Genomic DNA, 25997 nt, shown 5'->3' on the forward strand with positions numbered 1-25997 from the left:
TGGTGGGATGGTAAACTGAAGAGCTTGTTTTTGAGATGAAAATGCTTAAAAGTCAGTTGTGAAAAGAAGTAAGATGTTTGAAGGCATTCTTCTATTTACCAGATTCAGGAGGGTATAGTAGATTTCACTACCGATATTTCCTTTTGGGTAATGAGATCTTCAATTTCTGTTTTAGCAATTATTTGTAGTAAGATCAAATGCCACAGTCATATTTAGCTTCTTAGAATGTTGTCTAGAACAAAAGGATAATGCCACAGGTAAGTTGGATTAGAGATCTTTTAAAAACTCAGATAGCAAGAAAATGAAAAATCTTTATGTCCCTCATCTGTTCCTTTTGAGAACATCTTCTTTGACACTGAGAATCTGACTACTCTGCATCATCATAACCTGTTTTCCAATAGATGTAATTCCCCATATGGTTTACTTCTCTGTATCCTTCTCTCCCCCAATATTTATACTTTATTCAGGGTTATTAATACAATCATATTCCTATCTAGAAAAGAATCTCTGGTGACATTCCTGGCACTGCATCATTACTTTTACTTTGTTCAGCAGGAGCATGGAAAAATCAGAAGTTAAATAAAATCCAGTATGATTTTGCTGCTGGCTTGTAAACTCTCGTTTTTGGCGGCATTGCTGTGGAATTACAGGAAGGCAGAGTTTTATCCTAAAGTGTTCATAAAGAACTATCAGGAGACAAGAAAAAAGAGCCAAATACTTTCAGTTAAAATGTGTACAGTGGTGAATATAGGCATGAATATACAGTACATAGAGTTTCATGAATCTTTTCTGGGATTTAAAGAATGCAACGTCACCAAACATGTGATTTTAAGTGAAAGATGGGGGAGCTTCTCATGCTGTTTTCCAACTGTGCATTCTGTTTATTTAATTTTTTATATACCATCCAACTTAGAATAAAACCCAACTACTAAACAGGGCTAAATTAATAAAATGAAACTAGCAACAGCAAAGCATTAGAAAAGCAAAGCAAAATCATTAAAGACCTTAACATTGCTTTAAAGCAGCCTTAAAATGCTCAGGAAAATAAAAGAGGTCCATGATATCTGCTCTATCTGTTTTCCAGCAAGAGGAAGAACAGCTTCACAAGAAAAAAAGTAAACAAGTAGCACTCTTTCTTAAGCACAACTTCCATTTCAATTTCTTCAGTAATCTTCAGCATTAATCATTTCAACCTTGATTAATGTTCCCATGGAATTAGCTTGCTAAAGATTAATATAATATGGGGGTGAACAATTTCTATCCCTGGGCCTCATATAGATTTCAGCCAAATGCCATATGGGCTTGATTTCCAAATGTATTACCCAGTGACCAATATATGTCGTTTTTCTAGTGGACTGCTCAACAGAGAGAAAAGTGAGAAGGAAGGGGAGAAACAATTGGTGGCCCCATCTTTGTTTGATGATGGATCCACCCATTATTTGGCATGCAGTTGTCATAGATTGTTCCCAAAGGAATCCCTTACTTGAGAAAAAGTTGCCTGTCCATGGTGTTTGTTCTAACTGAAGGCCTTAATGGCCATCTAAGGCAAAGTGTTTTTCATGCTCCAGGTGTTTGAAGTTCACTGGGAAACCTGAACAGAGATTTGTCGGGAAGAAGACTTAAATCCTGCATATTCATGTGTGTGCTGTTAATAGGATAAGGCATGAAGGTGCATTTTCAAATAAATCAGAATAAAACTTTGCAGAAATAGTTCAGACTTCCAGTTCTAAAAGCTCTGTGGAAAAACACTTTTAACTCCTTAATCAGTAGATTTATTTAGGCATGATGCCTTAAGGGTGTTAAATATGTAATCTCTGCAACAAACCTGCAGTTTCTCTTCTGAAGAAGAGATTGTGTTCATAATATGCCCACCTTTTCCCTGTCCCTGTGACGCTGTTCTTCACATTGGAACATGTCCTATCATTTCTTAATCTGACTGCTTCTCATTTTTTTCACTGGTGATTGGCAGCCTTTGCTGTTTCCTTCTAGGAAACTACTTTGTTTTTTAATGCTATTCACTAATTCATAGTGGGGGAATTACTTATAGAGACAAATCTTTTGACTTTGTGTGGAATGTTAAGAAATGCATAAAAACAAATCATTCCTTTGATATAAATTTTGCTAGGTACAGTTTTTGTAAACTGTTAATTGCAACACTCTTTCTGTGGCAAAAGTTTTCCAGTTACTATAAAGCTATCTGAACATTGCATTATAATTTCTACTAGTTATTTAGAGAGATAATTGTTGCTTTCAGGAGGAACCCTCTTTTTGTTTTAGACTGCACATAACTTTTCAGTTCAAAATGGGAGTAATTTTCTAACATTATTTCCAAATTGCTAGAATAATTTCTTTCCCAATTTTGTAGAAAGCTTGTAGAAATATATCTTGAATCAGAAGGATGGAGAAAAGTTGGTTGATGAACTGTTTTTTTTTTAATACAAAAATCAGCTGATCTCAACCAGGGAAAAAGTCTGAGAATGTGAAAGACAAGTAGAGAGAGCCTCAGAATTCATATAAATAAATTGCATTGGGGTATTTTATTCTTACAAATGTAAAATATCAGAGTAGGTTTCCAATCACACACACAGATGTACCCCCTCCCTCCAAGTTCTGCTGTTTGGAAAAGAAACAACCTTAATCCTAGTTTGAATTGATCAATTAAAAACAATGCTAGAATTTGGTTTGATCAAGGAAAATTCTAAGTTCCTCCAGTGAATGAAAAAGTTCTTCCAGGTTCTTCCTAAACAGGAAACTAGTTCAGTTTGTGGCCTCCATGCAGGTTTGTAAGGAGCAAAGGATTCCTGTTTTTCAACCAGCTTTTCTATTATAAAACCGTTTAAATGATCTGCAGATAAATAAAATATGATATATTGTAGTTTTACTGTTTTACTGGTTATGTCCTATGCATTGCTTGGGATCAAGATTTTTGAAAAGGAGTTTGATACATCAAAGAATAGGAAAATGTCTGAAAAATTATATCTAGTGTTTGGCCAATAAAGATATTGCCAGGCATTTTTATGTATGTTTATGTGGGGCCAGAATAGCAAAACTTTGATTCAGTGCTGGTGTTTGCTCAATGTGTACGACATTTTGAAAGGTATGGAAAAATCACAGCAGTGCAAATTTCTCCAACTTCCACTTTTGGAGTCTCTCAGCAGATCAATGTAGAACTTTTCCTAGACTGTTTATGTCAGGTAGAATTGAGGACTAGAGCACTACAGGTTCTGCAATATTCACTGCACTGCATTCAAAATTAACAATTTGGAGAAAGGATTCTAGTGTACAATAGTCTTCTCTTAAGCATATACGTTTTCCTTAAAATAACAATCCAACAACTTCAATGGGTTCCTCAATTTGACAACCTTGCATAGATGGCTACGCTGAAAGTATAATGACTAATGGCTTGATCTTCTGCCTACTTTCTCAAAAATAAGTCCCATTGTCTTCAGTAGGGCTCACTCTCATCTAAGTGTGTTTGATGGTACAGCCTGACCCATTGTAACCTAGTGAGCTTAATAGGTCTAGAGGTAGGAACTAGTATCTGAAAAAGTACATCTTCTTACTACCACTTTGAAATGATACAATCCAGAAGCTCTGCTTTGTTGTGACCTGCTGTTTGTAGAAACTTCACATTAATCACATTGTCCAACTGTGCTCCTCTTTATCTTTAGTAGCTGACAGATTTCATATGGATGGCAGCATACTCAACAGGCACTTTTATGTTGCAAAAAGTGAGGAGGGCTGGTTCTAGACAGGCATAAATATAGTACTATACTGCTGATGAGGATATGGAAGGATAAAATCACAAATTTAATTGGTAGACCACAGTATGTTGCACCAATTGTTTAATCCCAGTCTCATTTAAACTGAAAAACTAATATGTAATTCCAGTGACTTTCTAGATCCAGATACTTGGATATGAGTATGTTGTAATTCAAGTGATATATTTTATTATTTTGACTTGAGAGTTTTCTGTTTTATGGATCAAACAAACAATATCATACTTATTGTATCAATATACACATGCTAGAAATACCTGATGGACTATATAATACTTTTGATATCACTAAAAAGAGCTTTGGTTAACAGACTAAATAATTCATTCTTATTATGCTAGGACACACAGAGCTATGAAAAATAAGTTGATTTTTTGAAGGTTTGCCTACCTTCTTAACAGAAAGAACTAACTGCATAAACAAAGGGATATTAACTGGTTGGTTTGGTCTGGTTTGGGAGTACCAATTTTTAATTTATTTCTAGAACAAGTAAGTAGAACGTGGTGGGTAGTACATTTAAGAGGGGATACAGCCATACCAAATCCACTTGGCAGTGCCAGCCCGGAAGCACTGGGGGCTAAGCACCACCAGGAGAACTGAGAGGGAAGAGGAAAAACCCTCCTGCTGTAGAAAGCTATCGCTGAGTGCTTTTGCCCTTCCAGCTCTGCCTCACAGGAACTGGTTGTTGGCCCAGGAACCTATTGTTGATTAATTTAGAAAATATTTCTGACAAGGACACACTTATTTGTGTGTCTTGGATTCACGTCCTTGCTGATGGATTTATTCATAAAATTAAATAGGAAAGAGCAAAGAGGAGACTATAGAATTAGCTATTGGATCTAAAAATGGCCTGAAAAGTGAACAAAGGAGTATTACTGCAACACTGGGATGTTCTTGTATCAGGTTAACAGTCCCTAAAACAAACTCACATCTCTAGTATAAGTGGGAAAACTTATAGTAATATGCATAACATGGTAAATTACAAAGACCCTTAGATTGTTTGGCCCAAAGATTGCATTTGCTGGAAAACTATGCAGATTACTGAACATTTATTGTTAGGAATATAGGTTGCAATCTGGAAATGTACCTTAATCTAAAGGTAGTTTAAATACTTGTAAAACTGCTGGTGACAGTGGAGACAAAGCAGTTCTCTCTGTGTCCTTCCTACCGTCTTCCATGCTCTAGAAAAAGAAACTCTGGGGGTACTGAAAAACATATGTGGATGAAGAAGGCAAGATCTCAAATTCTTTAACTTGCATTTTTATTTCATTTTCAGCAGATACCTAGTTTGCAACATTTTGTACTAAAGTGATGAAACCTAGCATGCAGTATAACTTAGCTTCCAAGAAAGCATATTTAGAATCAGGCTGTGTAATCTCATCTTTTTAGTTCAGTGCGTCTGTTAGCAATAATTGTGAGATATAGTAGATTGCCTTTAACAAATTTCATAAAACAATCAAAATTGCCAGAAGGGGTCTAGGGAAGAAAACATAAGAATGCATGGACCGAACTATCAAGTTGGCTTTGGTTTTTCAGATTAGTTTCTTTATGATTAAGGGCATTCTGTCATGAACATAATAAATGCTGGACAAGAGACAAATGGTTTGGTTCTCTAGCTGGAGAATTACTTTGGAGCCAAGAGAGGTCTAAGCATTGTAAACCATCCTTCAGTTGTCATGTTGGTGCTGTTATAATGTAGTATGTCAACAGTAATAATGGCAAAAGCATCCCAGTCCAAGAGACTGTATAGTTGTAGGAATTTTATTCCACTCCAGTGGTAGGCCATTGAACATGATCAAATACATAGAATTTAAATACATTCAAATAGGGATATACCATTTCTAACAAGGGAAGGCAAATTCTTCCATTAACCCATAGATATATAATTTACAGTTTCCTAATTATGACTGCAAATGAAGATAACATTAGATGAATTTGTGCTTGTATGTTCATCATTATTGCAAATCCAGTTACAGCTTCTGAATAAACAGCTATAACGATACCACAGATTATTTAATACATGTAGAAGCTTTTGGTCCCCTCATATACTCAGGCTTTAGTGGTGGAAGTTCAAAATGTCATGCTTGTGCCATTCCTTCGAGAAGAAACTGAATGACGGGTATACATTTAAAATTGTGCCATGTGATCCTATATCAGCCATCTGAATGGTCTTTGATGTGATTTACCTAGACTTGTAAACTGGTTCTAAAAAGACCCATTCAATTCACACAAGTGAATTGAGCAATTATTGCTGGTTGCACAGTCAGCCAGATGTTTAGAATGGATTTGGCATTTTAGAATAGTAATAGTATAATATTATGTATGCGCACACACACACAGAATAGAATAGAATGGCAAAATGTTGTATTTTTGGGGGGGGAGCTAAATATTCCTCCTCCAGAATATGAGAATGATCAGTTTTTCAAGCCTGCCTATTGCCATTATACTTGAGATCTGATGCTGTTCTGGCATATTGTTCCAGATTATTGGATATTCACATAGGTGAACCAATCCAATCAGAATCATGTAGCACATGGGATAGTATAATATCAAAATGTGGCCAAATAGATCTTGGTCTCGTATGACAATACTGAGAGCAAATGAGACACCCTTACTTTCAATGAATTAAAATTGCTTTTGCCAGTAGTGGGAAATCATTGATTGGGGAAACTGTTTTAACATTGCTGGTATGCTCATCTTTTTTCAGCTCTATTGCTTAGGGTAGTAATTATGGATGTGCTTTTCTATTTTTCTGTGACTGTTTAAACTATTACTAAAATAATAATTTTATTATTATATAATAATATAATAGTGGTTAAGGTACTGCCCTAGAAACCAGGAGACTGTCAGTTCTAGTCCTGCCTTAGGCATGAAAGCCAGCTGGGTGACTTTGGGCCGGTCACTCTCTCTCAGCCCAACTCACCTCACAGGGTTGTTGTTGTGGGGAAAATCGGAGGAGGGAGTATTATGTATGTTTACCACCTTGAATTATTTATAAAAAATAACAAAGGCAGAATAAAAATCTAAAAAAAATAATAATAAGCCCATGCAGCAAATTAATTTATGATTATATGGTTATGTTATACCACCATACTCATAAATTGGGCTTGCATAATGATAGCAACATGCTAGCAATATATAGTACTACATTCCCTAGTGCTTTATTTAAAACATTTAACCTTGGGAAAACCAGTAGAGATTATGATGAACAAGAAGAAAGATAATACTGAAATATTTCACAGAGCAACTCACATTTAGTGGCCAAAAGACAAATGGTTTTACATCATGTGGAATGGAATAAGATAAGTGAGTGATAAGCAGTTGGTAGTACAAACATTAGTTGAGCGAGAGGACACACAGGAATATAAAAAAAGCCAGGTCTGTTAATGGCATTAAAAGTATTGTCTTAAACATTATTGATTTTATTACTCAGTGACTTTATATTGGTTTTTCTCATGTAATTATCTGCCTTAATCCTGGACATATATCTTTTCACTATGACTGAAATATTCAGAAGTGTACCATTACTATAAGTACATAGAAAATCCCAGTTAGATTTATTTACATAAGAACAGCTCAAAGTCTGAACATACAGCTATTATGTGTTTAGGGCATATACTGTACACAGATTGTATGTATGCCTTGTTTTAGCCTCATTCTTGTCATCTCATTTCTTGTCCAACAGCTTAGATTAATGTTTTAGCCTTAAAACAATGCAGGGAGGTCAGCTTGAGGGAGTTACTTGCTCAGGATCAACTGCCAGTAAACTTTATCTGAATCTCTGAATCTTGGTCCTGCCCTTCCCATTTTCCCATCTTTTGTTTCTATATTTTCTGTAGAACATTCTGAAAATGTGTGTGATGCAATAATCTCAACAAAAGGAAGTTTGTAACAAAAAGAACCAAACCTTCCTCCTTTAACCTCTAGAAAAACTGCCACATTGTTGTTCTAATAATAATTTCATGTATGTGATTTTAGGAACTGATTCACTGTACACAGTTCCACTATTTTTCCTATGCTGTAATTGGAATAATTTCTGTCCTCGTATTATAACATTCATCAATTATTTGTCTGTAAATTATGTTACGCTGGTAGTTATGGTAAGGTAGTTTGGGTTAATAAAAACAGTGGAGAAACATGGCTAGCACTACTAGCTAACCATACGCAATGTCTTGTAATATCAGCCTAGAAGTTTAGTGTATGTCAAGGTATTGTTAATGTGAAGGAGATGCGAAACTGAACATGACATGGGTAAAAAGAGTAAAAGAGGAAGAATACCTTCATTGATTGTTCAGAGAAAATGAACAGCTTCAGGTCTAACAATTTATTTTGTTTTTTATTTATTTAACTTATATGATTTATATAGCCACCTAGAGATTATATAAACCAATGCCATTCTAGGTGGTTACAGAGATTAAAACCAAATGAATAAGACAGTTTATAAAATAATGTACAAAAAACCAAAATATAGCATAAGACTGGGATTAAAAAGAAAGATCCTGCTCCATTACTAAAATGGTAATTACAAACAGAGGTTTCTCACCCTTTTGGCCCAAATATCTGTGAGAACATCCAGGTCTTTAATTCCTTACAAAAAGCCAATAGGGCGGAGACCATCCAGGTCTTGGGGGAAGGCTGTTTCACAGAGCAGGCGCAGCTCCAGAGAAGGCATAACTCTTAGATCTCACAAGATGGTACTGTCCAATAGATGGTACCTGGAGCTGACCAACTCTGCTGGTTCTGGTGGAGTGGTCTGAGACAGGTGATCCTGCAAATAGCCCTATGCTCTGTAGACATTTAGAGGTAATAACCAGCACCTTGAGTAGCACCTGGAAGCCCACTGGGAACGAGTGAGAGCACATCTGTTACCTGGACATATTGTGGAATGCCCTGTGCCACTGCATACTGGACCAGTGGCAGTTTCAGAATACTCTTTGAAGGCAGCCCTATCTAGAGTGCATTACAGCAGTCTAACCAGGAGGTGACTAAGACTTGCGTTACTGGGAGCAAGACCTCCTGATCCAGAAATTTTAGTGCACAAGATGAACCTGTGCAAAGGCTTTCCTACCCATGGCTGCCACCTGTTCTTTGAGCAGAAACTGCAACTCCAGGAAGATTCCCTAGATTGCACACACATTCCATCTGGGGGAGTACAACTCAATTCAGAGATAAAGATGGAAAATCTCTGGATCCAGGGGGTGTCAAAACCAACAGCTACTCACTTTTGCCACAGTTGAGTCAGAACCTGTTTTTCACCATCCAGGCACCCACAGCCTTCTGACATTGGGAAGGACCTCAGTTGCATCACTTGGTTGGCCTGGGTCAGATATGTGAAATGGGTATCATCAGAATACAGCTGTAAAAGATGATACCTTGTGCCATCCCTTTGAGGTAGACCAGACTAGGAAACCAAAGTTAAGAATTTGAATACTACTTTTATTATAGGGTTACAGCAACAGATTTTTGCAAGTCTGAAAGTACCTCCACCCTCCCTGCTTTATCTACAACAGATAACTAGTGAGGGTTAAGTCTGAGATGTTTTCTCAAATTTCTGCTTTGAACTCAGATTTCTTTTATATGACTTTGTCTTGGTTGTGGGCTGTCTCTCCTGTTCCTGAAGGTTATTCTCACAGTCCATTACACCTTGTCCCATGTCAATGGATTACTTCTCTCAGTGGCTTCATGTAGTTGTCAATTAGGAGTGGGGAGAACACAGAGCCTTAAAGGACCCTGTATAGCAGAGACCTCAGGTCAGTCTCTTCCCACCTACCAACATGACTGGAACCAGTTCTGGAAAAAGGAGAAAAACCACCAGAACTCCATGCTTCCTAGTCCCCTGACCCAGTCCAGAAGGATACTATAATTGATAATATCAAATACCATTGAGAGATAGGAGGGCCAGGAAGGTGGCAGTAGCCCCATCTTGAGTGCCCTGTTTCAGGTTTTAAGCTCACACACACAGTTGCTAGGTGATAATAGTAATTTACTCAAAGCTAAGTAGATAAATGTCAGATGAGGAAAGGAATGTCAATCAAAACAGTCTCTCTTAGAAAGAAAGCTTGCCTGGCTAGTTTTGCTTTCAACAGGAACACACAGAAGAGGAGTCAAAATCACTTCCTCATGAGATGGGCGGTGACCAAATCTGAATATATATATATATATCCAGTCAAGTTAAGAGAGCCAAGCCAGGTTTGTCAGCTAGTCCAAAGATCAGAGTTTCAGGGGGTTTTTTACACAAGCAGAATACAAAGGACCAACATGCCAGAGCAGGAGATCAAACTGTTGTTTCCAACAGAGAAACATGGGTCAGGACTACCTCTTATATCAGGCTGCAGCCAGCTATCTTTAATTAAGACAATTACTCCCTTGCTTGGTAAGGAACTTCACTGAGCATCTTTGCTCTGCTCTCTGCTCTACTCACTGAGTCCGAGGGCTTGGATGCTATACCTCATCACCTGACTGCTCCAGATGTTCTGATGGTGCCTGTGTTTGGTCAGCCTCAGATGATTCCTGGTTTGGTGTCTCCTGAGACTGACATTCCACTGCTTCAGCTTGAGTAACTTCTTCAAAGTCAGAGCCTGAGTCCTGGGCCATGACACTGAGCTTGCCCAAAGTCATCAACAAGTATGATCAGTGCCCTTTCTGGACTACAAACAGGTCTGAATCCTGACTGAAAAGGGTCCAGGTTATCTGCTTCCTTCAAGGTCTTCTGAAGCTGCAGGCTGACCACCTTCTTAATAACCTCCAGAAAGGGAAAGTTGAAGACTGGATGAAAAATATCCAGTTCCATTTGGTCCAGCAAGGGCCTCTTGAGGAGAGGGTGGATAACCACCTCCTTAGAAGCAGGCAGCACCACCCCCTCCCACAAAGAGGTGTTAACCACCTCATGGACCCAACCAAGTGTCTGCTCCCTGGAGGCCTTGATCAATCAGGAGAGACTGGATTTAAATCACAGGTGGCCAAACTTACAGCTCCTAGGGCCCTACCCACTTCTTCGGGACCAACAGGCTCAAACTGACCAAATCTTTCATACGTTTATCTGCACATTTGGGGCATTATAAGTGCTAGATAAAGTGAACCTTCAAATTGTGGAAAGATGGTACTCATTGAAATCCATTTCTTGATAATGTCATGGATAGGGTTTTACTTGCTTCTTGTCCAGGAACATGAGTATAATTTAGGAAAGCAAAAGGTTTGACATTTCAGTAAAACTTCCCTTTTTTCCTCTTATAGGAGAGATTAATTTGAAACTTCACCTGTCAATTTGAAACAATTACCAAGTATTTTGCAGAATACAAATAATTCTGCCAAGTGACATACTGACTTGTACGGAACTACCCTATCCAAATGGAAGCCATGAAAACCATACACTGAAGAGACAGTTTGTATTCTTTGGCTCACATCAAGAGTGTTTTGAAATCTGACTGGCATTTTGTCAAGGGGGCCCTCATAGACAGTCTTCAGCAACCAGTCAGTATTCTGGAAACACAAGGCAAAAGCTGAGAGAATTAAGGTAATTCTGAGTGGTTTTTAATGAGATTAATTTTTCTATCACAAACTGCATTTCAAAATGACATTGTCATTAATGTGAATCTCTGAGTGAAACAGTGTGGTGGATACATTTAATTTTTATGGACAACAGTTTGCTGACATGTTTCCCACTAAAGCATTCATTAAAGTCATAGGTTTCTTGATACACTTTGGATTTATGTTGGTCATCATGAATCAACCTTTTCCTCTCTGTCAGTGGAAAATGAGGATCTCTGCAAATATTAATATATTGGCTGTGACTAGTTTCCATATTGAGCATCAGTTGCAGGAGAGGAAAGAAAAGCAGTGGGCTTGCCCATGGGAGAGAGTTCAAAAAGAACAGTTTTGATATTTTTTTGAAATGTACATGTGGAATAACTAGCAAAGTAGTAGCACTGAGGTAATCTTAAGCAGAGTTGGACTTGGTAATTAATTGGATGGGAGACAAGGAGATCCCAGGGCTGTAGGGTAGACTGGGAAATAGGAACAAAATATATTGGAAAAACGCAACAGCAAACTACTTCCATACAGTTGTCAAGGAAAGAACGTGGATATGTCTGTGAAGTCATCCCCTTGACTTCTTTCATATGTGTGGGGCTGCCCTTGAAGACCACTTGGAAGCTACAGCTGGTCTAAAATGCAGCAGCACGGGCAACGTTAGGCATGCCTCATTATGCCCGTGTGATCCCATAAGCCACACTGATTACTAATTGGTTTTGGGAGATTCAGATGTCTCCCACTCTAATGATGTTCAGGAAGGTATTAAAGACTGGTTGACCTAGACTCTGAGGCAGAGTGAAGGTTGAATCCTGGCTGGATTTTTTTTTTTGCGTTACATGTTCTTTTGGGGGACATTCATGATTCCTTTTTTGTGTTTCGTATTTTGTTTTAATTGTAAACCACCCAGGATCTTTGGGAGTTGCATAATCTATAAATTGTATAAATAAAATAAACAAGTGTGTGTATATGTGTGTGAGGGATTGAAATAATAATGCAGCAAGAAAGAAATAGCAGTGGTGGTGATGGGCAGAATGGTCATATGAACGTTTTGCTTCACCAACTCTTGGAGTTTAATAAGGCTCTGACAAGTGGAAAGGATTTGGAGCAAGCAGCAATCTAAGCCAAGCTGGCAATCAGATTCCTTAGAAGGCAGACAAGAGTGTAGGACAGTGTTTCTCAACCTTGGCAACTTTATGACATGTGGACTTCAACTCCCAGAATTCCCATGCTGGTGTAAGGGGTAGGAACAAGAAGAATCTGGTTTTGAACCTTCTCTCAGATCAAATCACACAGTCTGACTGTGCTGATCAAGCCTAGACCTTTTCTGTCCATTAGAGGGATTGATACAGCAATATAGCATCCATTGGGTTGGAAGGATACGCTATCATGAGTTGATTCAGAATGTGAACTCTTCTTGGAGTGGGGGGAGATGCTACCTGCTTTATAAGAGGCCATTGCTTCTTTTTTGTGCACCATCCTCAAAAGGCTATCCCTTGACCAACCAGTCAAGCTGGATCTTTCTGGGAAAGATTGTTGAAAAGCTATGGGGGGCTCTGGATGAAGTGGATTATCTGGACCCCTTTCAATCAAGATTCAGAACTGGAATGGAATGGATGGAAACTGGATGGGAACCACATTGGTTGTTCTTCAGGATGATTTGCGGTGGGACTTCAGTAGGGGGAGTGCAACCCTCTTGGTTCTGCTGCACCTCTTAGTGACATTTGATGCCACTGAACATGGTGTTCCTTTGGGCCATCCGCAATGGTTGGGAGTTGTTCTGCAGTTGTTCCATTATTTCTATATGGGCAGTTGGTAGTATGGGATGTTTGGGATAGTATTTGGATAATATTTAAGATATCTGAAAACAATGGCTTGAAAGATGACATTTTTCAATTTTTCTGAAAACAGAACTTGGTACTCTCCCTCATACTTTTCAACATTTGCATGAAGCTGCTAGGAAATGTCATTCAGTAGCATGAGATTAGGCATCATTAGAATGCTGGTGATACCTAGTATATACAGTCAGGTCCAGAAATATTGGGACATCGACACAATTCTAACATCTTTGGCTCTATACACCACCACAATGGATTTGGAATGAAACAAACACAATGTGTGTTAACTGCAGACTGTCAGCTTTAATTTGAGGGTATGTACATCCAACTCAGCTGAACGGTGTAGGAATTACAACAGTTTGCATATGTGCCTCCCACTTGTTAAGGGACCAAAAGTAATGGGACAGAATAATAATCATAAATCAAACTTTCCCTTTTTAATACTTGGTTGCAAATCTGTTGCAGTCAATCACAGCCTGAAGTCTGGAACGCATAGACATCACCAGACGCTGGGTTTCATCCCTGGTGATGCTCTGCCAGGCCTCTACTGCAACTGTCTTCAGTTCCTGCTTGTTCTTGGGGCATTTTCCCTTCACTTTTGTCTTTAGCAAGTGAAATGCATGCTCAATGGGATTCAGGTCAGGTGATTGACTTGCCCATTGCATAACATTCCACTTCTGTCCCTTCAAAAACTCTTTGGTTGCTTTTGCAGTATGCTTTGGGTCATTGTCCATCTGTACTGTGAAGCGCCGTCCAATGAGTTCTGCAGCATTTGGCTGAATGTGAGCAGATAATATTGCCCGAAACACTGCAGAATTCATCCTGCTGCTTTTGTCAGCAGTCACATCATCAATAAATACAAGAGGACCAGTTCCATTGGCAGCCATACATGCCCACGCCATGACACTACCACCACCATGCTTCACTGATGAGGTGGTATGCTTAGGATCATGAGCAGTTCCTTTCCTTCTCCATACTCTTCTCTTCCCATCACTCTGGTACAAGTTGATCTTGGTCTCATCTGTTCATAGGATGTTGTTCCAGAACTGTGAAGGCTTTTAGATGTCGTTTGGCAAACTCTAATCTGGCCTTCCTGTTTTTGAGGCTCACCAATGGTTTACATCTTGTGGTGAACCCTCTGTATTCAGTCTGGTGAAGTCTTCTTTTGATTGTTGACTTTGACACACATACACCTACCTCCTGGAGAGTGTTCTTGATCTGGCCAACTGTTGTGAAGGGTGTTTTCTTCACCAGGGAACGAATTCTTCGGTCATCCACCACAGTTGTTTTCTGTTGTCTCCCGGGTCTTTTGGTGTTGCTGAGCTCACCGGTGCGTTCCTTCTTTTTGAGAATGTTCCAAACAGTTATTTTGGCCATGCCTAATGTTCTTGCTATCTCTCTGATGGGTTTGTTTTGTTTCTTCAGCCTAATGATGGCTTGCTTCACTGATAGTGACAGCTCTTTGGATCTCATCTTGAGAGTTGACAGCAACAGATTCCAAATGCAAATAGCACACTTGAAATGAACTCTGGGCCTTTTATCTGCACATTGTAATTGGGGTACTGAGGGGATATCACACACCTGGCCATGGAACAGCTGAGAAGCCAATTGTCCCATTACTTTTGGTCCCTTAACAAGTGGGAGGCACATATGCAAACTGTTGTAATTCCTACACCGTTCACCTGAGTTGGATGTACATACCCTCAAATTAAAGCTGACAGTCTGCAGTTAACGCACATTGTGTTTGTTTCATTCCAAATCCATTGTGGTGGTGTATAGAGCCAAAGATGTTAGAATTGTGTCGATGTCCCAATATTTCTGGACCTGACTGTATCTTTACCCTGGACCAAGCAGGAACTGTGGTAGAAGTCTTGACAGTGCCTGGAGGTTATCAGTGTCTGAATGAGGAGAAGTACATGCAGGTGTAATCTCAGCAAAATATACGGGATTTGGAAGCCATCAGCCTCCAGGCCATCAGCCTCCAGGCTCTAGGCAAAGTTATTCTTTCCTAAGTACTCCTTTCCTGAAGGAGAGGTATGTAATCTCAGGGTTTTGTTGGACTCATAGGTAGAAGAGCAGGTGGAAGTTCTGACTTTACACAGAACTGTTGTTCCAGTTGCTGTCTGCCTTGGAATGGGAGTAGCAGACAATGATCACTCATGCTTTGTCACTTCACAGTTGTAATGCTATAATTTGCTGTATGTGGGGTTGCCCCTAAAGACCATTTGAAGTTACAAGTGGTGCAGAATGCAGCAGTTTGCTGGATAATGGGAGAGAGCTGATATAGTCATGTAACACTTCTACTATGGCAGCTGCTTTGCTTCCAGATGCAATTCACGCTGCTGATTATTGCTTATATATAAAGCCTTATATAGCTTGGGAATCTTCAAGAGTGTCTACTCCATTTAGAATCAGACATCCCAGTTTCATTTAGCAGAGAGGACATGCTGTGAATCCTCACACCCCCGGGATTAGAGTGGTGAAAATTCTCTGTTATAATTCCCTGCTTCTGGAATAGCTTGCTCCATAAGATGAAGATGCCCTCTTTCCTGGTGACATTTAGAAAGCTGTTTAAACACTGTTTATCCATAGAACCTTCATGGATGGAATAATGGGGTGCACTGGTTTGTAATGATGTAACTGAGAGAAGGGTGCTATGTAAACTTTATATAGGTGCCTATACCTGTTAGGTTATTATGAATATTTATTCATGCATTAATGTATTGATTTGGATGAGAATTTTATTATATATATGAGTGATCATTATATATATATGTATGTATGTGTATGTGTGTGTGTGTGTGTGTGTGTGTGTATATGTACTATATTATTGTAAATGGAGTTCTACGATTCAGGTAAATAATAAATAAATAAACAAATAAACAAATAAACAAATAAATAATATATTAAATAAATGAGAAAAGTTCTTAGCTGTTAGTGGTAATAACAGAAGTTGTCAGAACCAAAGGCACCTATAGTAAGCCAGAATTTTCTTACACTGAAGCTTTTGCACAAACAGCCCAGTGATATCCAGACACAAATAGTTTTTGGTGAGACAAGGCTAAGCAGGGTTTTACTCAGTTACAAGCCAACATCAGAGCTAATCTTCATTCACTCCTGAATAAACCAGTCTGTATCTTCAGTATTGTTATAATTACAGAGTGAGCCATTCAGACCTAGAATAGATTTATTTTCTTGAATTTACAATCAAAGACCAAATAAAATTATGTAATGGGGAATTGATGAGATGGATTTAGTGAAAGAGAACAAATGAGATAAAACAGAAAAATAGATTAAAATCAAACAAGGCCGAATAGCTGTTTTATACATAGACACCAATGGTACAACAACAAATAACTTTAGGTAGCTATCTTTCTAATCCCCTAAACAACTGGATGCTCAAAGCCTAAGCAAATTTAATCCCATTGGTTCATGAATGCTATTGTAATGAAACATAACTTAGTAACATTCTTAGGGATTTTAGTGGAAGCCTCTGCTAAAGAACTGTATAATCTTATATTCCCAGCAAGAAAAGTTATCACCAGTCCTGATATAATGAGCGGGGCAGCAGGACATGAGCTATTGAGTCCTTCTAAGCATAGGATGTGGTCATCTAAATAGGGAATGTCATTAAACCAGCCTTTCAGAAGCTTCAAAAGTACAACATGAAGCCTTGGTAGTATGAATTAGACATGTATTACATTCTGGGTAATGAGGAAAGTATCTTTTTTTAAAAAGTTGAGAATAGAAAAAAAGTTACGATAAAAATTCCCTCTGGATTCATCAGTTGGTAAATCAAGATTGAAAACACATTGCTTTACCTTGGTAGTGGCTAGTAGCTACTAAAGGAGGATGCAATGGGAGTCAGACTGATGAAAGCAGTGTTGTGGTATTGCAATACAAGCCCTACCCCTTTGCTATGTCTACTAGGATATCTCACACATGCCCCAAAGGGCTGGAGCTTATGGTGGATGGTGTGATACGGCTTTCATCATTCCCACAGAAAAGAGCTTTCTCTAGATGGCCTATTGCTGTGAGTACTTGGGTTGAGAGACTACAACTCAAGAAATCATGGCAGGCTATAGCTCCCCCCCCCCCCCCCATGAAGACCTGAATTTCTCTCTGGGAACTAAAGTTTAATTTCAACCAATATTTCAGGTGGCCAATTCACCTGCAATTCACCTGCAAGCAGTTTTGAAAAGAGATTCTAATTCAAGTCACAATAAAGCATTATGGAGAGATTGAGGGCCTGGAGAACGGTTCTTGTAATCCCTAGATTTCTTCTAGGGATATTATATCTTTATAGGAACAGAACTGTGTACCACAGAGTAAAGTGAGATGATAACAATTTAACTGCCACCAGGACGGAATTGCTGCCTTTATGGCAAATGTATCTAATTATTGCATTTGAAGTTTTTTGTATGCAAGATGAGAGTGTGCCAATTTGTTGCTTTCATTTATTTTTAAAGGCTTTTTTAAAAAATTGGTGCTAATCAAGCAAACAAAACTACCATCTTCTTCCTTAAAACTGCAATATGAAAACTGACATTTTAAATGATATTTTGAATTTATCATATTTTATTATCATATTTTAATGTTATATTTTAGAAAAGCTACAAATGACATAATTATCATAAGGACCAATACCCTCAATCTGAAATCAGATTTTATTTGATTAAGCCTGGGCCACCTGTTTATCTAACAGGTAGAGCTGTGTGTGTGGGTTTTTTTATACCATTATGTTGGTTTCCTCCATTTTTTTCCTCAGGGGCTTCAGTTACACATTCAGTTAATTAATTGGTTAGATTAAATTGTTCCTGATAAGTCAAGAAGCAGCTTTGCCATTTTCAAAAAATCAGTTCAGTAATGCTTAGTTGGATGTAAGCCTTTCAGCGTTCTGTGGGACTGATCTCAGCCAGAAAAGTGTATTGCTCCTAAATATAATCATTTCTAAAAGCAGCAAAACTAAGTGTATTTGTGTCACCCAGAAGTGCCTCCTCAAAGAAACTGCCTGTTGTGACAAGTATCTGCGTCAGCTAAAAGCAAAGAAAGTCCCATCCTTCTCCACAAAAATATCAGTTTTCCCTAATGTCAGTTTAATGCAGAATTAATTGATTAATTAGCAATCAATTGGGCAACAGCTGTTCAGCAGAGCAATAAAATATTTTTGAGTAAATGACTTCTCTCCCTGGCCTGTAAATGCCTATTTTAACACAGTGTTTTCAAAGGATGAAGAACACTCTGCAAAGCCTCTTTCTCTTGTCCCTTTCTTGTGTGTGTTTTTGTGCTCCGATGGCTTCCTGTCTTTGTCTGAGACAGATGAGATTCAAGGTGAGTGAGAGAGAACAAATCCTGTAAGGTAATTCTGTCACTCACCTCATCTTCATAATCTTTCCTTAGCTTCCTCTGCCTTCTAACCCCACTATTGATCGTGTCACGGGCTACAGCAGTCCAAGGCAGGGGGCTGAAAACCTTTCTGAACAGCAGTTGCCAGCCTGCCTGTTGCAGCTTGAAGAAGAAAAGCATGCTGTGAAAACAATCAGTGCATTTGCTTTAGATCTAAGTGATTCCAACTAGGTCGATGCTTCATGCTGATGTGTTGAAAACATTTTAAAAAATTCTCAGAGTTTGATTTCATCTGAAACATTTCACCATGTCTCTGGCAATCTGAGGTTATTTTGCACTTATGCAACAGGCAAGGGGTTCCTCCCCTAAGAAACAGGGAGCAGCCTTGTTCTTCCTTTGAAGTTTTGGGGTCCAAAGTTTTGTTTGGGGGAAGGGGATGTGTTTTTGTGAGGTAAAGCATTCTGTCAGCCAGAGCCAGTTTGCACTGACTCTAGTCCAGGACTGCTTCATTTTGAGCAGAGGAAAGAAAGCAATGATCGTAGTTTCCCCCTGAGTGTGAATAAAAATGCAGGAGCCTCATTGCACCTGTACACTATCTTTTGTTTGGTTTTTCATTGAGGGAAGTGATCACCAGCAAAAAATGGTGAAGAGTTAATTTGTTGAAGGACATTTCTCCCTTGCCTTAGTTGCATTATCTGGAAATAATTGGCTTGATTCTCCCACAGTTTGAGATCAAGTAGCAAACGAGGCATTGCCAAACAGCTACCTATATCCAAATTAATATTTATTCATTCCGTAAGAGTGGCAGCCCCCTAGGAGGCTTTTTCACTACCAGCAGTCAGTATCACAATTATCTTCTAAACTGCAGAGAGAAAATACCAGCTGCAACCCATCTTGCTTTCTTTGAACATCTAAGCTTTCTCTAATATTGTGGATGGGTTGGGCCCAGGCTACAATCATTTAAATGGCATTTGTGCTGGAGTTACTATGAAAACATAGTCCAGGCAAAATGAGCATGGGATTATAGCTGGAAGAGCTGATAAAGCATATATATACTTATTATTTAGTGTCATTTCCATCAACCAGTGCTGACTTTTCTTGTTGGATTAATTTATCTATAGATTAATTTATATATTGGGAGTGCAGTGTAATGGTGTTACACCATAGGTGACATGGATGGATATTGCTAATTCAATTAAGCCTGAGGACAAGACAATAAAAAATAATATTAATGCAAAATGCACATTATGTAGCAAAAAGAATATGCCAAATGCAACATAAACATATAAAGATACAAGGCAAAGAAATAATGCAAGGAGTGCAACAACAATCAAATAGATTTATTTATTTATTTATTTATTTACAAACATTATAAACTGCTCAGCCTCAAGATGCTGGGTGTATAAAGAGGACTCTCTGATAAAATCAATCTTTCAATTACCTAGCTGGTGAGCCAGTCGGGGCCATTCCTAGAATGGGGTGAACTGGAGCCCTTGTCACCTCTCAATTGGACAACTGTAATTTGCTGTCCATAGGGTTGCTCTGGAAGATTGCTTGGAAACTTAAGATGATGTGAAACGCATCTGGTCCTGTGCTTCCAGGTCAGATCCATTATTGGTATATTACACTGCTGCTATGGGAGCTACACTGGCTACTGCTTTGTTTCTGAGGACAATGCAAGATACTGGTCATTATCAATAAAGCCACATATAGAGACTTTAAGTGACTCTAAGTGGCTCTTAGAGACCACTTATTTCAGGTAGAATCTGCATGCCCAGAATGCACGAAGAGACAATGCCTGCTGAGGGCCCACATTTTGGGGATGTCTGATATGGGGCATGCAAGCAGGAATTCTGTGTGGGAGCCTCCATACTACGAAATAGTGTAATAGTATGTGGGAGTGACCTTGGGAGACAGGGGGAAGAGCTGCAGCCAGGGGAATGGTTGGATAAGAGGCAGCGGAGCCTGCAGCAAGAATGTGGGTTTGGCAAACGTCTCAGAAGGGACCCTCCCTAGTTTCTTGGGCTGTAAAGGTGATGGGGGAGAAATGTACTTTCATATTTGCAAGATTCTGTTAATGCAACCTTACAATAAACTGGAATTAGTTCATCTGGGCATGCTTCTTGCCTAGACTACCTTGCAAAGCTGACAAATAGCTTGGCCCTGGAGGAAAGAGTGGCCCTCTTCCTCTATGGCCTTTTGAAACTTGTTGAAACCTGGCATTTTGGAAGGCTTGGAGTATATATAGTATGCTTGAAGAATCATTCATGAGTATTGTAAGTTTTTATGGGAAGTTATGGCACCATAATGTTGGATTATGATAAACTAGGTGAATTTATTATTGTTCATGTATTATTTTTTTCTTATATGTTGTATATTAGTATTACTAACTGCAAACCTCTTAGAGTTGAGTCTGATGGAAGCAGAATAAATTACATAAATATAACAACAGCATCAAATCAATAACTTAAGGTGATCACTGGTTCTATTAGCTAAAAGGTCTTGAGAAATTGCCAAAAAAAACTAGAGTGGGGAGGGTAAGTGTCAATTAAAATAGTAATAATTTAACTCCAACCATAGATAGAAAGACATTAAGTATGTTTCCTTAATCTCTATGTATCAGACAAGTAAGAGAAATGTAATACTAGCAAAGCTTCTTGTTTTGGATATTGCTTTATAAAAAGTCAGGCATTGAGGACACAGTGTTTGTTGGATGCAACAAAAAGAGTGAATGAACAAGAAAACAGTCATGGAGTTTCTTTCTCCTATTATAAGCTCATCGCTTGCTGAATCTCCTTCGGATATGTATAGTTTCTTGCCACCTATTATTAGTTGGAGTTTTGTCAGGCCTTTAATTTGAAAAGCTCTCTCTCTCTCTGAAGAAATTAACTCTCTTGGGTGCGGTCACCATCCTTTCTTCTGTTATTTCATACAGAGAACATTCTTGTGTTGTTCCAGCAGGAAATAGCAAAACAAATACTTGCCTTGAGGTATATTCTTGAAATAAGCCCAAAGATATGGATGATGTGGGGGAAATGCTTCTCTTGTTTTTACAGATGAAATAGAGAACCATCAACATCATGTATTTAGAGCAAGTGGAATTTTTGTCCTTTGCTTTTTTAAAAAAAGGAGATTTGGTGGGTTTTGTAGATATTCATTAAGCATTTAACTCATTTTAAATATGAACTTCCTGAGTCTCCAGCTGAAGGGCTACTGATGCTGGGTTTTTCTGACCATGAGTCCCATTTCTGAAGAATGTATACATATAAGGGGGTTGTCAAGGTATTAAGTACCAATATTTTGTTCTATTGCCCTGACAAAGGAAGAAGAAAGAAACAATGTATACTCAAAGCAATAAATGAACAAACCCTTTGGGGGGAGGGGAAATCCAAATTTCAGAAGAGTGATGGCAAATGAACAACAATTTAAGGCAGCCTTCAGACTACTTGTTCAAGAATGTTGAGAGCTGTAGTTCCAGCATATTTGCATGGCACCAGGTTGAGGGAGAGGTGCAAAAGCTTTTTGCCAATTTTCTGATTGGATTTATATAATTGTTATATAATTGATTCCATTATATAATCAATTACATTAAAAGTTCAAGAGAACAGGATGCATGATGCACACCTAGGCACATGCATGTATCTTTCTAGATACTACAGACAGGAGCAAAATTTCTCTAACATTTCTTCCCCTGAAAAGAAGTGTCCTGAACTCTAGAATACCCCAGAAGGTTACCTTGACCTCCCCCCGTCTCATAACATTGGGGATTAGAGAGTCCTGATAAACCATTATTGTGCCTAGAAATTACAACTGTCAGTCTTAAACTGTACTTCTCTCACCACGGTGGAGTTTTTCCTGAATGGAGAAATGTATCAATTTTCTGACAAACTGTGCTTTATATTCTGGTCAATTCCCAAACCTATAACTTGGCTTTGGAAAGGTTTGGATTTTGATATGCTACAAAAATGTAAAACATTCTTATGAACAGAAGAAACCGGTGACAGACTCTAATTCTGTCTCAAATAGACCATTATCTGCATCCATGAAGCCTGTAGCAAATCTGTACCAACTTCAGCTTGTGGATAGAATCCTAGGCTTCTCAGCCCCACATACAGTACCTAACCAGGGCCTAGACTGCAGGTTACATGTGCATGTATCCATGCATGGCCCACCCCACTGGTGTTAGACATGTGTGTCCATGCTCAGATTTGTACACTTTTTAAGTAGCGTAATTTAAAACAGCTACTTCAATTCCCCAACTTTTTAACTCTAAATTTTAACTTCTGAATGTTAATCTCTATCTTCAAAACAGATAGTATTTAGTGTTTATTACTTACCCCCATCCCTACATTTAGGGCTAATTTCAGCTATTTATGTCTCAGGATTTTATGGCCTTACCTGGTTTTTTAGCTGTTTTGCACTTTTCCTGTTTTGTATAGCTGTACGTTGTACATCTTTAGCACTTACACTACTAGCATACTCTGTGCTAGTCTTGGTTTATTGCAGTTTTAGTTTAGTCTTATTTTTGTATGTTTTGTTGTGGTCATGGACTGCAGCAATAAAGATTTGATTTAATATGCTACAAAAGAAATCCCAGTTTGATTCAAAGATCTCTTGAATTTATCCAAATCAGCCCAATACTTACAGGATTTAGGGTTGGTTGTGATCCAACATGCCCTTATTTATAAGCAACAGTCTCTTCTTATGCACCTGTGATTTCTGTAGTCCCTATCCAGATCCAGCCCATTTCTGAACTTGATCTTTGTTTTGTCAGCTTCTCCCACTACCATACCAAATTTATATGTTTGTTTTCAGAGAGATATTCTACTGACAGACAGCATTTCTTTCGAACATTATGTTGGGTTGAAAGGATTAAGAACATCAACAACCCTAGTTTGGGAGTATATGTAACATGTTTCTATAATCATTCATGAACTATTTTGCTTAGAGCCAAAATGCCTGGACGACATTGTAAGGACCTTGAAGAAGCCACCACCAAAACTGTGAATGAGTGCAGCTGGTTTGTGGCTTCAGGAAATAGATCCAGAGAATGAAGTACTTCATGAAATGATTTGCACAAGTCTAATATATATTTATAACATTAAAGAGGGATACACAATTTTAAACATCTATTTTCAATATCTCTTTCTAGAAAGATGTTTCTATAGAAAATCTATTCCAAATTATTTTGATATTAAAAATGGAGACCAAATGTTAATAAAACAATATTTAATTAAAAGGTTCTGCATTGCTCTTTGAGCTATGTTTAATTTTCAGCAAATGCTGTATATCACATTTTAAATACAGTGGATTCAGAAAAAGATGTACTTTAGTTTTCCAGGGTTTTGGTATAGTAAATCTGGCAGCTAACAACAAAAACTTTCTGTTGTTCCGTGTTAGGGGTTCTGGGGACTAATACTAATCTAGAATTAATTATTAAACTGTTATATAATTTTTGCAGTTTTCTCTGAAATATTTAATGAAATGAGCAAGAAATGGGCATTGCACTAGACTAAATACATACCAATTTGATTACAATGCCTCCAACATAATCTAGGAAAACTTTAATATATTGCAATTTTAAGTCATTATAGTACCTTCTACAGATAATTCTTTATAATTCTATAAAATGTCCATAATACATGTTATGAATAACAGAGTTTTTGAATTGGAAGGCCAATAGGTTACCAGTGAAATGCCAGACTCAGGCAGCACCTTTCTTTCTGAGAATCCCTTTTGGTCCCATGCCTGTTTGATGGCTCCAGGTCATTGTTCTTTTATAGCCTACCCTGATTAGTGTTTATTGCTTTCTTTTGGGGCCAAGTTGTTTGTATCCAAGCCATTTCCATCTCATTTGTGTGAAATATTGGAGCTGAACACTATGCGTTCAAGTGGATGATTTGTAATTTACAACTCATCAACCATCTCTGCTTTGCATGTTGGTATGTAGACAAATTACTCTTCTTTTAGGCTTGGCAGTTTGTCTTCTGGAAAATTTGGAGTATGCGACTGGTTGTAGTATCATAATATTTGGTAAATGCCTAGCTGTAACCTAGATGTTCAAAACTCTAAATGTGCCTCTGTACTCAAAAGACTGAGGTGGGAATGTACTGATCTTTTATTTGTCGGGGCATTTTAAAGTTTATATTCTTTATGCAGTTGACCGTTTCCAGCTTCTACACCTGTGCTGTTTCAAGGCTTACTTAAGCTTGAAGGTGTTTTAGGCTTGACCAAGCATTGACAGCAGTATTACAGCAGCTAATGCTGGAGTCTGCTAGGCTGATGGATTAAATAAATTTACTGAAACTTTTTCCTCCTGTAAAACAAAAGCAAACCAAAACTTGGAAAAGGTGTTGAAGGCTGTATGCCATTCTCGTTCTTTGTGAAAAATGCCCACTAACTTTAATGACAGAACAGCATGCAATTGTAGCCCCAAACAACACTTTAAAAAATGTGCCAACCTCTTACATAATATACACTATTATGATGCTAAATCCTTTTCCATGGATCCTCTCTTCATCTGAATCTTTTGTTTTCATTTTTAAAAAATAGGACCATGTGTTTCACTGGTATCTATAACATTTCTTAATATCAACTTCAGTGGTCTTCAGGTATACTTTCAATCTACTGTAATGCATGCACAGAAAAAGAAAAGCAGTCATGGTCTTTTGCTAAAAGAAAATATTACATTCAGTGCAGTTATAGTATTAAATATGCATTTAATATAATTTAGAATTCCTGTTTGTTCTGATTGATTCTTCAGTATCCCTTAAGAAATAACACTTTGGAGTCTTTTCCCCACCTCCATTCCTAAGCAAAGTAGAAAAAGCCCATTACACACAAGGTTATACTTAGAGGAGAGTAGGTGATAGACATTTTTCCTATACATTCTCTGTTATAATTTTGCATAGATCCCTCTGTAAAAATAGGTGTTGTCATCCTACTATTCTTTATTCTGCTTTCTCTTCCATTTGCTTGCCTCTTTTAGTTATTACCATCCTTCCCTGATTACATCAGATTGGTCCAGAAGTAATCATTTCTGCAAGGGGGAGGGTGGAATTGTGGCTGACTCATTTCTAAGAAAAGCCCACTTTTGCCTATCCTATCTCCTGCCCCCCCGTCCCCTACCCCCCACCCTTTTTTCCTCCTTTCTGTCTCATGTACCTGAAATCTCCAATTCCCTCCTTTTTCCCCACAGAACTGGCAGAAGGACCAGCATTTCATCTTTAAAGATAGCGTGCTTTTTAAAGGTAATGTACTTATAGCAGCTTCCTTGTAATATCACATATTGCAAATGAAGTTAGTGTTCCATGAGAGGGGAGAGTAAATATACTTACATGATCTTTTTCACCAAAACTACTTATGATATAAATGTGATTCAGACATAACTAGCGACAAGGGATGTATACATGATTATAGAGAATGTTTAGCCCTTTTTATCCTCATAATATCACCATACAGTAGGCTAGGTTCAGACACTGACGTCCCAAGGCTACCTAGTGATATCCAG

The sequence above is a fragment of the Python bivittatus genome, unplaced genomic scaffold (assembly GCF_059951505.1).
Source record: "Python bivittatus isolate LINGU-HERP-01145 unplaced genomic scaffold, Pbiv_v1 ctg000610_np1212, whole genome shotgun sequence".
Classification (NCBI taxonomy): domain Eukaryota; kingdom Metazoa; phylum Chordata; class Lepidosauria; order Squamata; family Pythonidae; genus Python; species Python bivittatus.